The 15,952-nt window shown below is 37.8% G+C and overlaps 1 protein-coding gene across 6 annotated transcripts in view; it reads left to right on the top strand.

Annotated features, from left to right (window-relative positions):
* dlgap1 (DLG associated protein 1) overlaps positions 1-15,952 on the top strand; it is a 365,633-nt gene that overhangs the window by 69,146 nt on the left and 280,535 nt on the right. For 5 of the 6 annotated variants that reach the window (XM_062980474.1, XM_062980475.1, XM_008108692.3 and 2 more), the window contains exon 2: positions 10,732-10,881. The gene's annotated coding sequence lies outside the window, so the exon portion shown is untranslated. Of the gene's footprint in view, positions 1-10,731; positions 10,903-15,952 lie in introns of all 6 variants that reach the window. The other variant, XM_062980473.1, reaches the window with a different exon arrangement.

Genomic DNA, 15,952 nt, shown 5'->3' with positions numbered 1-15,952 from the left:
TTGATAATGTTATCAGAATTTGCCTTAATTCAGCTGTTTGGCATTCATAAAGTATATACCCTGTTTCCCCTAAAATAAGACATCCCCAGAAAATAAGACCTAGTAGAGGTTTTGCTGAATTGCTAAATATAAGGCCTCCCCCGAAAGTAAGACCTAGCAAAGTTTTTGTTTGGAAGCATGCCCGCTGAACAGAACACCAGAGCATGCAGGATCGGTAAATGTACGTACCATAGACTGTTGTGCATGGAAATAATGGTAGTAACAAGAAATTCTTGATAGGATTCACAGTTTGTCTGGTTATGCTGGTTTGTGATGACAACTACTGTACAGTATACAATAAATGTCATTTTTTTTGTTCAACAATAAATGTCAACTCTTCTTCATGGAAAAATAAGACATTCCCTGAAAATAAGACCTAAAGCATTTTTGGGAGCAAAAATTAATATAAGACACTGTCTTATTTTTGGGGAAACACAAGTAAGGTTTGAATATAATGCTTGCCATCATTTATATCATGACTCATTAAAGTCAACCAGACTACATTATAATGAGTATATTATGCAGGACGGTAACACATCTGGGTGCCCCCTGGACAACGCCTTTGTAAATGACCGATTCTTTCAGACTAGAAGCAACTTGCTTCAATTCGCTTCTGACATGATTGAAAACCCCATTTTAATAATAACAAAAATTTTATTTCTTATCTGCCGCTCCTCATGGTCTGAGGCGGTTTACAGTATAGCTAAAACCATAATCATTATATAAAATGCACACATTAAAATGTATTTCTACAAAATGCATATATTGAAATACACAGAACAGTGATTAAAATATAGTGGACACAAGATGCGAGTTCAAAATTCATAATGAAAACTAGCTGCATTGAACTGCCAGAAGAGATAGGTCTTCAGATGTGTTTTAAATTCTGACAGCTCATTTAGCAGTCCGAGCTCTTCTGGCAGGTTGTTCCACAATCTTGGGATGGCCAATGAAAAGGTCCTCTGTGAGTCCCATGTATACATTTTTCAGCTAATATCATTTTTGAAACCAAATTCACTGGAATACTATACTGTAGCATCTGTTTTTATGTTATGTGACAACCTACATGTGCTTCTTATATCAACATGAAGTAATCCAAGGAAGAACACTGTCTTGATGCACTTGAGTAATGTACTCTACCTATCCACTGAATATTCTAACATATGTATCCAGAACATTCACTCACTCATGAAAGGAAACAAAATACTTCAGTGGGCACTGCATAATCCCTGTGTGCACATTGAAGCTGAAGCATTAAATGATTAAACTTGATAGACCAGATTATCCTCATTGATTCAAGACTTTCCTCTTGAAAGATACTGATTACTCTTCTCAACAGTTCAAAGAATGCAGTAAACAATTGAAAAAATCTATTCAAGTGAACAGTTTCTTTAATCTCTTTCCTACAGAGTCTATACGACATAGAATAGTCTTATCATCAATGAATTTATTTAATCCTTATAAGAAATTAAACTACTCAACTACTGAAAAATAACTACCAGGAAAACTGGACGGAAATACAAAAAGATCTAAGACAATGGCAATCGTTGAACATATCTTTGCTAGGCCGCATTGCGACAATTAAGATGAACATTCTACCTAAAATGCTACATTTATTTCAAAATCTACCAATTCTCAGAAACCAAAAACAATTTAAAATCTGGAATAAGGAGCTATCTAAATTTATTTGGAAAAATAAAAAACCAAGAATAAACTATAAGGTAATGACAGACCTTAAAATCAAGGGGGGATTCGGCCTTCCAAATTTACAGCTTTATTATGAAGCATGCGCCCTAAAATGGGTCAAGGAATGGATCACCCTGGCCGACGAAAATACCTTGGCCCTTGAGGGGTTCGATTTGCGCAGAGGGTGGCATGCATACCTGTGGTATGAAAAATGGTTGGTAGAGAAAAATTTTGGCAACCATTTTATTAGGTCGTCCTTAATTAAGGTTTGGGAGAAGTACAAAAAATTTATGTATAATAAAACCCCACTATGGACCTCGCCGTTGGAAGCAAGCCAAAGAAATATATTAGGATGGAAGAATTGGCCCAGATATAAAGAACTTTTGAAGAAAAAGGAGGGAACATACGAATTAAAGCCTCAGGAAGAACTGAAAGATAGGTTTGAAAGTATTTCCTGGTTCCAATATGCGCAAATTAAAGAGCAATTTATAAAAGATAAAATAGTAGGCTTCAGTGGAGAGGAGGGTATATGGGATAAAATCATATCAACAAACAGGAAGGAAATTTCTAAGATTTACAATATGTTATTAGGTTGGTCCACTGAAACTGAATCAGTGAAAAATTGCATGATTAGATGGGCAAAAAATGTTGGTCGCCCAATAAGAATGGAAGAATGGGAGCAGATTTGGAATAAGAAGTTAAAATATACCTATGCATGGGATTTAAAAGAAAATTGGTTAAAGATATTCCATAGATGGTACATGACCCCCAAAAAGCTAAATACAATGTATAAAAATTATCAGAAAAAGTGTTGGAAATGTAAAAAGCAGGAAGGGACATTTTTTCATGCATGGTGGACATGCGAAAAGCTACAAAAATTTTGGAAAATGATCCACGTAGAGTCACAAAAAATATTGAATATAAAATACCCTATGAAACCTGAGTACTATTTACTGGGAATATTAGACACATCGCTTAAATTAGACACTAATGACGACAAACTATTTACGTATATTTGTACAGCAGCAAGAATGATAATTGCAAAAAGATGGAAAACAGAAGAGATTCCGCAACTGGAACATTGGCTGGAGAAAGTAGAAGAAATAAAGGACATGGACAAGTTAACTTTTTATTTGAAAACATTTAGAGGAAAACTGATTAAAAATACAAATTGGGAAAAATTTGACCTATACATTAAGGAAAAATTACAACAGTAAATTGAACCGGGACTTAGTAACAATTATATATTTAAGAAATTCTCTCCGAGTAGGGGATAGAACGGAAGTTTTCACTGTACCCCCACCCTTTCCCAGTTTGCCCCCATGTGTTTGTTCCCTCCCACTCCCTTTCCCCTCCATTTCCCTTCCCAATCAATCCCCACTGTCACTTTTTTAAATTCTGTCTATGTATATCACTTACCCTTCAATAAAAATAAATTTAAAAAAAGAAAAAAAGAAATTAAATCAGCAGCCAGCCCATCACATGACTCTATTGTGCTTAGTATTCATTGGCACCAAAAGTAGTAATGCATACTTCACTATTGAATATTGTGGGGGTAGCCGCCAACACTGATGACTTCAAAGGGAGATAAGGTGGCACTCAACAGCTAATAGGCATTATAGATATGTTACCTATAGTGTCGGAGGTAGTATGCCTTTGTATAATGATCACTAAGAAGCACAACTATGAGACAAACCATATCATTCTGAGCAAAATAAAATGTCAAAGTAAAAAAAAAGAATATATATATATATATATATATATGTATGTATGTATGTATATATAACAGTATGTGGTGGGATGTGATCCCATCATGTCTAGTGCCACAGCATGAGTAGCCCTTGAACTTCATCTAGTTGACTACCATTTCTGTCTAATTTGCATTGGATCTGCATGAGTTCAGACAAAGGTTTTTCCTGCCGTGCCTAACAATTAGCAGTCTATTTTAGATCTTAAAAGTAGATACATTCTAGTTTGATAAAGTTGGTTTCACTTTAGGAGAGTACACCATCTTCTCCACTATCAGATCAGGTTTCTATCTAGCCACACAGGATAAAGAAGACACAGTTCAAGAAGTAACCCAGGATATTTTAAAGAAAGTGTTGATCTAGACCAGTGGTTCCCAAACTTATTTGGCCTACCACCCCCTTTCCAGAAAAAATATTACTCAGTGCCCCATGGAAAGGGGGGTGTGACTTAGAGGGGTGGGCATGGCTCCTGCTCAAGAGGGTGGGGCTGAGGCTCTCCTAGTCCAAGATGCAGGGCTGGGAGGGGGAGGTGGGCAAGGCCACAAATGGGCAGCCAGGACTGGGATGGGCGGAGTTACGAGCTCTGAGGCAGCGCTGAGCTTCTATCCCTGTCCTGTGGTGCCTGCAGGACACAGGGGGCAGGGCTAAAGGAGGGGATGGGGCCTCTTCCCAAGTGCCTGACGGGGCTGAACCTCTAGACCCCGCCCCTGTGTTCTAACAAGTGCCTCAGGGGAGGTATACAGAGGCTCGGCCCTGTCTCGGGCTCTTGGGAAGAGGCCCCACCCTTTAGTCCTAAAAGGTATCTCAGGAGAGGTATAGAGGCTCAGCCCTGTCTCAGGCTCTTGGAAAGAGGCCCGCCCCCTTCCCTAACTCTGCCCTCTGTGTCCCAACAAGCGCTTCAGGAGAGGTATAGATTCTCAGCCCTGTCTTGGGCTCTTGGGAAGAAGCCATGCCACTCCTCTAGCTCCACCCCCTGTGTCCTAACAGGCACCTCAGGTGTTCAGCCCTGTCTCTGGCACTTGGGAAGAGGCCCTTCCCCTCCCCTGGCCCGGCCCCCGTGTCCTAATAGGTGCCATCACCACCCCCCTGGATCGCTGCAGTGCCCACCAGGGGGCGGAAGCGCCCACTTTGGGAATCACTGATCTAGACTCTTTTACAGTAGACGAGTACCAAATGAGAAATAATGGTTTTATCCTGTCTCTCATACACACTAAGGACCTTATTACATTAACCTATGTTTTTGCCACACATCGTGGCAAATCTATGGGGGCCCGGCAGGGGGCATGGAGAACCTGTTACCCCACGATCCACATCGCCCAACCTTATTCTTGGCCCTATCCCATGGGAGGGGGGAACATCGGCTGCCCGCCTTCCCCCCATTGTTGCAAATTCAACATGGGAAGCCTCCTGTATTGTTGCTGCAGCGACGTATGCCACTTTCTTTCACCTTTTGTTACAGAGCCCTGGTGGAAGTAGATATATGTCTTGGAATGGGCTCCATGGTAAAAGGGGAGAAGAACTGCATACAATGGGCAAATTAGCCAGCATGGTGAGATCAACAGTCTCTCTCTCTCTCTCTTTCTCCATCTCCTCTTCTGTTTTCAGGCTGCCTTCTCTGCCAAATAGTGCAGAAGATCATCATATGTATGTGAAATCAGTGAAACATACTACCTTTAGGCACACTGATTTCATTACCATTTTACTGTAAGCATACTAAGATCCAACCCTATAGATTATGTCTCAGATGTAGTCATTAATGTTTGCAATCAACAGATCTCCAGCAGGTTTACTATGCTTGAAACCTTCGAAAACCAAAGTCAGTCAAAGGTGACAATCCACGGGTAGTTGGACCACTGGCCTTATTCAATACAAAAACACATCCAGCTCATTACTATTTTTTTAAAGTGTAGAGGACAGATACATTTTAACAAATGCAAACAGAAATAGTTGGATAGATGAAGTGGCAAGTAAATAAGAACACTATTCCAACAACACTAAATATTTTCATTTTAAATTTGGAGTGCCTCAGTAAAACATAAACATGCCAGCCTTCAAAATATTACATATTTGCTCTTTCCAACAGAGCTAACAATGCCTGGAATTATAGTACAGTAGACTTGATCCCTGTCCCTAGTATTCACTGAGAAATAAAGAGGTTCATTCATATAGCAGGAATAGATATTTTATGAAATCTCACAAGATGGTTTCCCCCCAGACAGAGTGATATTCTGTGAGCCATCCAGTACTGTATTTTACAGTAGACAGAAACAGATAAGAAATTACGTCTTAAAACAATTGCACATGCCTGCAATATGCGTGGCAGAGCCAAGCTGTGGTGAGTCATTCTTTCAGTGCTGAAATTGCCGCTATCTGGGGGGAAGGCTTTGCTTTGAACAAAACATGTTTTAGCCAACAGAGAGAGCTAACATTATAGAGCTATTGATTACAATAGAAGCCTAAAAACAGATTTAGAAGAGAAGGTAATTGGCATTGTACTCTAAAAACAACAAAAATGGGATGAAGGATTAGATTGAACTGCAGCTTTTGGAAGTTCTTTTGCATTTTATTTTGGAACAGTTTACTCTTAGGTCCTTCCACACAGCTGAATAAAATCCCACATGATCTGCTTTGGACTTAAGATATTCTAGTTCAAAGCAGATATTGTGGGTTATTCTGCCTTTATATTCTGAGTTATATGGCTGTGTGGAAGGGCCCTTGAATTTCAATAGTTCTTTCCTACTTATATTCTTTGCCATAGGCATACTCTGTGGTAGCTGCAAAATAGGAGAGAGACATCTTTTGTTTTTAAGAAGCAATATGAAACTTTGATGAACCCCATATGTGAAACCAGGAGTAGGGAATTTGTTTCTGCTCAAGGCCTTATTCCCCCAGGGAGAATCTGTATGGGGCTGCATTAGAGAGGTGAAAGATATTTACAGCTTTTTTCCTTCTCAGCAAGAAAGTCTGTGCAACACAAGAAGACAATTTACTGAAAAATTGCCAGCTCCTGTGAAAGTTCTCAACTTGAGTGTAATACCATGACACCAAGCTTTTGTGGAGATTTTTGTAGGTTGTGCGGGAACCGTTCTGAGTAGAACTTTTGTCTTTTGTGAAGCAAAATGTATGCAAGCAGCAGGCAGTGTCCAAAGCTTTAGCCACAGAAGTCTAGGCACAGCCGTCATCAAAACAAGATCCAGCTAGCATTAACTAGATACAAGTCATATTACTGCTCTTACCTGATTGCAATGGGATAATGGTGAAAAGTACATTCCATGTCTATATTGTTCTCAAAACCATCAAATATGAAATTTTAAAAAGATCTGAATAGGCTTTATATGGCCATATTGCATAAATTATCCTGTGGTCGATTTCTGATGACTACCCTATTGGCCAATATTTCTGCAAGAAAATCTACTAAGCTTTGATAACAGGCTCATCTTACTTTGCTTTTCACACAGCCAAACTTATTCTGAGAATTTATGTATTTTTTCTTCCAAATATTATCTGTTAATTTAATTCAGCATAGGACTTGGTATTGCCAACAGTTATACAAACCTGTTGTCACACTTAGAAAGAACATTATGTATAGCAGATCTCAGAAAAACATTGATTTTCTATTTTCTCCATACTTCCACGTTTAGGAAAACTCTGCACTTGTTGGCTGGATTCTTAGGTGTTAAGAAAGACCTATGGATAGTGGACACAGTTGCACTTACTTCCCTGAATGAAATTCCTAATATGATATCCTAAATGGTTTTAAAATATTGCAACATTTAAACAATAATGTAACTTTTTATGTTATGATAATATAGTTTAAATACTCACACGCCTACTTGAACATATGGAGTCAGTTATTTAGAATCTAGCTTTCATGGTCACATGGAAGATGTGATTCATGTAAACATCTTTAAAAGAAAAGACTTCATGTACAGGTTGAGGGCTCTGTGTGATTTTTACTCTCTAGTCTAGAGCTTTCCAAACCTTAGCGTGTGTAGGTGTATTGCACAAATGTAACAATAAAGCTCTTGAGTCTCTGTGAAATAAGCATGCATTTTTATGCAGCAAGGGTGTTGATTGGTATGGTACAATAGTGTATCTTACTTCTGTCATATCCATGTATGTGCATCACAATTAAGGGATCACACAGATACTGCACAGTATGCATAATCGGGTTTTAAAATGCTGATTCTGCATCTCTTGCAGTGTGTGGTCCCAACTGAAGTAACTCGTTCAAGGACAGTGCAAGAGTGAAGGGCTGTTGCTGTTATTTTCATGTTTAATGTTAAAACTTTACAATTTGCACAGACTTGTTTATTAAATTGCAGTTGAATTACCTCTCATTTGGTTTAACTTATGGTTTGCTACTAAAACTGAATTTTACTTGTATGTCTAAAAAATATGCCAACAACATGAAATGTTTGGAAAGCTCTGCTCTAATCCTTGATAGAACATTCTGTTATGTCACAAAATCACCGAGACCTGCTAGTAGCTTTTTAGATATCCCCTTATGTGCATACAGTGAATTAATGCGACATTTTCCCCATTGGCTCTGCATCTGGAATTTTGATATTTCAGGTTCCAGGGATGGAGAAATGCCACAAAGAGCATTTTTGTGGTGGCCCTGAAGCTTTAGAGTTCTCTTCATTTTACCTCTTTGCTGCTGGTTTTTTAATAACAGATAAATACTGGTGTATCCTGGAAGACATTGGGCACTCTCTGAACTGCACTACTGAATACTGGAGTGTACCATATTCTGATATGATATTATGGAGACGAAGGTTTAAATTTCCCACTTGGTCATGGAAAACCTGCTGGGTGACATTGAGCAAGCCGCACACTCCCAGCTCTAGAAAACTGACCTTAGTATCATCATCACTCAAAAACAATATATAGGCACACAACAATGACATATTCTGGGACTTAAAGACATAGGTAAAGGCATAAAACCAGTATTAATCTGTATAATTAAAAGCCATTTAAAGCATGTTCATTAAAAAGCAAAAGGTAAAAACAGGGAATCTCATTAACAAGACTCCTTCCCTTGTAAAGTAGTCAGTTCACAAAAAGTTGTTGAAATTAAAAGATCTTCATCTGCCAGCAGATAATGTGGAGATAGTCTTGCCTCTCTAGCAAGAGAGTTCTGGAGACTGGGAACAACTCCTTATTACATCCTTTTTCACATTTCTACAAAATGTACCTGTGAAGAGGGTGGAATGAAAAGGATGGCCTCCCAGGGGTTGTACAGATTCATTTGGAAAAGCAGAATCCTTCATATAGCCTGGAGAGATGTTTAGGACTGTCTAGGTCACAACAAGTACTTTTATATGTGTCCAGAAACAAACATGTACTTAGTGGAACTACTGTACTAAAGCCAATTGCTCCTTGTAATCTGCTCCAGTTAACACTATGGGTGCCACTGTTGGACCAGTTGAAGTTTCTGAACATTATTCAAATACTGCCAGGTGTAGAGCACATTACAATGATCCAAGCAGGATGTGCCCAAGGCATGCATCAGTGTGGTTAGATCAGATATATCTAGGATTGGGCGCAGCAAGCATACTTCCTTTAAATGTGGAAATGTGCTCTGGGGCATCAAGGAAAACTGAGAATATTAAGCGTGATTATCTCCAGCCTGTAAATTTGAGTCTTCAGAGGAGTGTAACTCCATCAAGCAAAGGCCAAATCCCTGTTCTCTGATCAGCTTTTCAACTGACCAGGCACATCTTGGTCTTCTTTGGATTAAGCTCAAATTTGTTTGACATCATTATATGGCACAGCAGACATTGGTTTAGAACTAAAACAGCTTTCTTCTTTTCCTGCTTTTCCTATCACTGCTTTTTTTTAGTTATTTCTGATATATTTTGGATTACATTTGATCTTTTAGTTTTATATGCTTCTGGGATTTTAAAGACAAATACAGCTTGCTGGAGGCCATGTTCTCACGAGGAAGAAACAAATTTCAGCCAAGTCACTAAGAATAGTTGTTGCTCTTTTCCTGATATCTTTCACTTCAGATCCTGGCAAGTAATTATGAAATAGCTTTGCTTTTGTAGAGAACTCCATTATCTTATACAATTCTCATTAGGATGCAATCCAAAATTTCACTTCAGTTTCTCTTACTTGAGAAGAAAAGGCTCCTAAAATTTAGCTCCATCAATCTTATTCCAGTGGTTTTTTTTTACTCTAATAAAGGAAAATACTCTTACAAAAGAATTCTATGGAAATAATTTCTCTTCAATTCATCTTAGTTTAGACGTTTCTTATCCTAAGAAGGGATAATTCTACAAAAAGAGAATTATGATTCTGTGGCCTATTTAGTAGCAGAAAAAAGACAACAATTTGGTGGTTATCACTTTCCAGAGCCCTGAACTAGTTCTAGAGTTTGGGGAAGAGGCTATGCCATTTTGAAAAGAAATTTTAGTTGCGGACACTGTTTACAGTTGGTAAAGCTCTGTTACCCCATCCCAGATACAATGAATTGAGCTGAAGTCATGTTTTCCTGTTCAGGATACTTTCCTTGGGATACTTCTGGGGGTTTTTTTTTCAAACCATATGCTCTCTGTAATCAAAATGACATATTTTTATATAATTGTATGTATAGCAGTTCAGTTTCTAGAAGGTGTGCCTATTATTAGTCTATAAATATTTTCCAGTGGCAAGTATTAGGATGTGAGTTCCATTTCTCAGTTTACATTAATTTCATTTGCTGTTCTTTTACATCTCATAGTCGACAGTCCTCAAGGAAATTCTGACACTGTCAGACCAAAGTCATATCTTTACTCTGAAGATACTGAGCAGTTGTACATAACTAAACTTTTATTTATTTTAATCCATTCAAGGTGGGTGACTGCATAACACTTCATGTTTTTAGGAGCCGCAGTGGTGCAATGAGTTAAACCCTTGTGCTACCTGAACTGCTGACCTGAAGGTTGGCAGTTCGAATCCATGAGATGGGGTGAGCTCCCATCTGTCAGCCCTAGCTTCACATGTGGGGACATGAGAGAAGTTCCCCGCAGGATGGTAACACATCCGGGTGTCCCCTGGGCAACGTCTTTGAAGACGGCCAATTTGCTCACACCTGAAGCAACTTGCCTCAATTCGCTTCTGATAAAATTTTAGAAAACCTTCATGTTTTACAGAAAGTCAATCTCTAAAACAGAGTAAATTTCTGAAGTGGTTGTTTTCATAAATGTATGCAATTTCTTTTGAGTATTCATATTCAGTAACTTCTTCATTTGTTTTACATTTCATTTCACAGACAAGCCTCCCACAGAAAGCCTGAGGACCACATGATTTAGACATATATCCTATCAATTATCTTCATGGAAACAAGCAAGGAGACAATGATGCTTCAGCCATCTGTTTAAGCTTGGTGAAGAAGAGGTCTGCGGTGAAAACATCATGAAAAGTAATGTATCTTCAACAGATGGTCAGAGATTCTTCTTCTTGTTGGTTGTTATCTGTACTTGTAACAACAAATTTATTCTACACTCAAAATCTGCATATATTGTTTGTATTGACATTTTGAGGAGCATGGAGAATAACAGCTCTGAATGGTAATCCTCTATAGACTCAAGTGGACTATTTCTAAAGTACCCAGAATTTTCTAGGTCTTTTTGTTTTAATTGTAGCTGAATAGTCACAGGGTTACATCTAGTTCTTTCTTGAAATTTGCTAGGTTTCTATCCCTCCCATTTGTCTGCCCCCCCCCTCCCATTAATCATGTGTCACATTTAATCCCATGCAACTGATTTTCACCCATTTCCTTGGAGTCTTTAAATGAAACTAGACCTATGGTCAAAGTATTAAACTGCTCTAAGAATATTATACTAAGTAATCATTAGAGTAACAATTAGATATCCTGGAGATGGGACCCAAAATTCAAAACAAATTTGGTCCCAAGCTTTTCAGAAACTCGACTTGTAGGGAGAAGTGACATTTTTCTAAACATTTTATTTTGCTTTGATCCCCCGCCCCCGTGTTTCAATTTATGCCGACCTCTAATTTATATAAAAGTATAGCTTTAACTTTTAGTAATTTATAATAGGGCAGGTCTAGTGCTCTTGCAGTGCCTCAAAGGGAATATTTAATGAAGATATTTTCAGCATTTCATTTGGCTACTGTGTGGTAAACCTGTATGTTAATGATACAAACATGCATTTCGGTCATTAAACAACAGAAGAAAATTGTGAGGGAATCTCCAGTAAACACAAGTAAAATTACATGAGAAAGAAGACACTTGTACATTTTACTCGTTGACTATTTTGAAAGTGAAATTATCATACAAAGCTAATATATTTTTACTTTTTCCCAATGAAAAATAATATTGGGAGTATCAATGGAACATTTGATATGAATTTTGGATTTCTAAAAGGCAAGATAATGGTTTACCGCCTTGTGCCTCTGTTTGTAAATTGTACTTGTTTACACTGGGAAGCCTGAACTCAGTTGTATGGAATAAGTGAAATGTTTCAATAGGCAAGAAACAAACAAAATAATATCCAAACATCCTTTGCTTTTAAAGTGGAATTTTAGAGGCTTTCTAGGTTAAAAGAAAAATATTTTTTAATTACCCTGGCCTCCTGAGACATGTTGTGTCATGACTCTATTTTGAACTCCATGCTAGTCTCCAACTATGTCTTGTCTCAGATATATCATGTTAGTTCAATATTTTGAATAGCCCAGGGCACTAAATTAATGTTCACTACCAATCTTACATATTTTAGTAATCTAAAAAAAGGGCAAAATATTTATCCCTTTCTTTGCAGTATAGTGTCTTAAAACCTGTGTAACCTGAAATAATTAATGTACAGTTAAGTGCTTGTGGCATTACTTTGTTTGGCACTTAAAGGACTTTTTGCTTACCAAATCATTAAATACAGCCCCTTTAAAAAAAGAAATAGTTACTGAAGTTTGTTAAATTTAGTGTACCATAATATGGTACAAAGGATAATACCCACTCCTCATGTATCCATGTAACATATCAGCATGAGATATAGAAGTCTCAACAGAAGTTTTCTCAGTAAGATCAGGACCTTAAAGCAAATGCTTATTTTTGCTTGCTGCATTGCCTGCAGCATCTTCTTAGACTACTGGCTCTCAACCTGTGGGTCCCCAGATGTTTTGGCCTTCAACTCCCAGAAATCCTAACTGCTGGTATACTGGCTGGGATTTCTGGGAGCTTTAGGCCAAAACACCTGGGGACCCACAGGTTGAGAACCACTGTCTTAGAACAACTGCTGTTTCTTTTTAGTATCCATATGTGTACAAGCTATGCAGTGGGAAAGCAATGAGCATGAGTAGCGTAAAAGAGACAACACAGAAAATCTAGGTTGTTTCTCATAACTTTGAATTTCTGATCATATACATCACAATGATACGGTTCTTTCATATCATGATATGTAATATTTGCCGTATAGTATCCATATTTGTATGCTTGGACCTTTTTACCCTTGAAGGTATAATTTGTACTTCTACAAAGAAACACATTTCATTAGAAAAAATGAGTATTACCGTTAAGATCCAGATCATTGCATAGTTTCCATTCCTTACACGCTGACACATATGTAAGTGGTCTACCTACATGAGGCTCTGTTTCAGAGTTGCATCCTATGAGCTCAATGAGATTGAGCCTCAACTACACATACCACTTAATCCATGGTGAATTTGGAGCAGAAATGCTTTGGATTGGTCCCAGAAGCAGCCACACATTTTGGCCACAACACGGTGCTACTGTCCACACTTGGCCAGACCAGTAGGCCAGACATTGCATCTTTGTATCACAATCAGAAAATATGAGTCCACCAAGTGCATTACAGTATTTTGAGGACAACATAAAAAATTTAAAACTACGAATTTGATCTTACCCAATACAATATTTTAAACACTAAAACCATATAAATTATGTACTGGAATATGTTGCTGTTAAGTAGTTCACCTTAGGGTTTTATCATTGCCTTATGGACCCAAAATTATCCTTTCCTGCTCCCATTTTCAAGATAGTGGCATTACATTATTTTCAATCAAGGCATTCTGATCCTTTGTACTAAATTGTTTTTAATTCAGGTGTTCTTAACCTTTGTTTAGGCAATTGCATTTCTTCATAAATCACACACAAGCTGAGTTTTGATCTCACAGTAAGCTGCAGTTTTCATTACGATGGGGTTAGCAATGCATATCCCTGTCTTGCTTTTAAAGGAAAAAAAAGACATTCAACATTTTTTTTAAATTTTTCACTCTTTATGTTTGACAAAACATCTGCCCTTTTACTGTAGCTGTTCAGCCATGGGCTATAATTTCCCAGCTTTGAGAGTCTTCTATTAAGACTGATTGGATGTTATTCTGTAATCAACATGAGCTGTTTTTATATTTCCCACTGCTTCTGTACTTAGTCCTAGTTTTCTTTCTAGCATTTTTAAAAACACACTTTCCTTTTTTATTAGTTTTCTTCCGAATAGTTCTGCAAAGTTAATATAGTCTTAATTTAATATAGCTCTAGTTACTAACAGATTATGATAGCATGTTAAAATTTCTGCAACATTCCTTTTGTCATCAGTATATTCATAGGTACCTAAAGAGCTTGAAAAATAGTGACCCCTTGAACTCTTATTGTTCTTATTGTCATCCTTAAGTACAAGTACACATTGAAATCAATGCAGTTAGAATTACCTTTTCTTTCTAAAATGCACAATATAGTTTTGTGGCTGAATGTTTGGTGAGAAACATGGAGGTAGAAATAATGGGCGTGAAAAGGAAGGATTTCAAAAGTGTAGCAGAATATACTTCCACAGATATTTATAGAATGACACAATTACATCCAGTGCTTAGATCTATCAGTAATCTGAAAACAAGAATAGCTTCATGAAGGTCTCAACTGGAAGAGGATCAGTACATTGACTTTGTATTTAAAGCAAGCAGTTCTCTTCATGCCATGTCTAGAGTATAAGCCAAGAAGGGATTTTTGCAGCTCATGTGGGTAGAAATCTGACTTACCAAAAGCATTATCTTAGGAGGGCACTTTCATAACCATTGCAAATTGACCTTTTTGGCAGACATCATTAGCATTTTCTTTTCAGTATTTGGCTTTAAAAATTACTTGTGGTGTGTTACGTTCATGTTGAAGAATATAATAAAAATTGAGGAGAAAAATGCACATCATTGTATAACTGAGCAATGTAATCTGAAAGTGTCACTTTGAATTCTTTACTCATTTGACTGGATTTTAAATTTTGTGCAAATAGTGAGGGGGATAATTAACAAATGTCATTTTTGAAATAAACAGTTGAAGTTCACAAATGTAATTAGAGTGCCAATCCATTTTAGCTGGGAATGTTAAGAAGTTTTATAATTGGCTCTCTGTCAGCTCATTGCTCTCCTAATGGGATAAGGCCCTTCCCTAGTATTGGCTGCAAATTGATAGCAACAGATATTTCTTGTGACTATAAAAAGAGAAATATGCTACAATATATTTATTTATAGTGGAAGATCTCTATCCTCTCCTCCTTAATACAATATTCATAAAGTAAAATGCAATAAAGGTAGCTACCACAATAATGATAAAACATTTATGCTCAAGAAAACACACAAGCAAAAGAAGAGAAGTATTTCCTGGTTTTAGAAGCATGCACATCTCAGTGACTTCTTGTTGTTTATTCATTCAGCCACTTCCAACTCTTTGTGACCTCATGGACCAGACCACACCAGAGCGCCTACATTGTCCACTTTCTGTAGGGACCTGAAGACCTGGCTGTTCAAACAAGCTTTTGAGAACATCTAGGTCCCAGTTCAAACAAGTTTTTGAGAATGTCTAGGCCCCAGTTGACCAAATTTTTTTTATGGAGCCTTGTACTTCATCCCATGCTCTTGTCCCATGGTTGTAATTTTGCACTTTTCCTGTCGGTTATTGTCACCTGCAGCTCCTTCAAGGTCAAGCCAGTCACTTCAAGGATAACATCCATCCATCTTGCTCTTGGTCGGCCCCTCTTCCTTTTTACTTCCTTTTTCACCAGCATCATTCTCTTCTCCAAGCTTTCCTGTCTTCTCATGATGTGGTCAAAGTACTTCATCTTTGCTTCTAATATCCTTCCCTCCAGTGAGCAGTCGGGCATTATTTCCTGGAGTATGGACTGGTTTGATCTTGTTGTCCAAGGCACTCTCCGAATTTTCCTCCAACATCACAGTTCAAAAGCATCTATCTTCCTTTGCTTAGCCTTCCTTATGGTCCAGCTCTTGCATCCATAGGTTACTATGAGGAGATTGGTCCTTCCTCTCCTCCCAAGAAGTAAACGTCTTTTGAATTCCTGACTGCAGTCTGCGTCTGCAGTAATCTTCGTGCCTAGAAATACAAGTCTTTCACTGTCTTCACATTTTCTCCCTCTATTTGTCAGTTCTCAATCAGTCTGGTTGCCATAATCTTGGGTTTTTTTAATGTTTAACTGCAACCCATCTTTTGCACTTTCTCCTTTCACCTTGGTTATAAA

This window comes from Anolis carolinensis, chromosome 4, assembly GCF_035594765.1.
Source record: "Anolis carolinensis isolate JA03-04 chromosome 4, rAnoCar3.1.pri, whole genome shotgun sequence".
NCBI lineage: Eukaryota > Metazoa > Chordata > Lepidosauria > Squamata > Dactyloidae > Anolis > Anolis carolinensis.
Note: the sequence above shows the minus strand (reverse complement) of the source record. Positions and strands in the feature narration are given on the sequence as shown.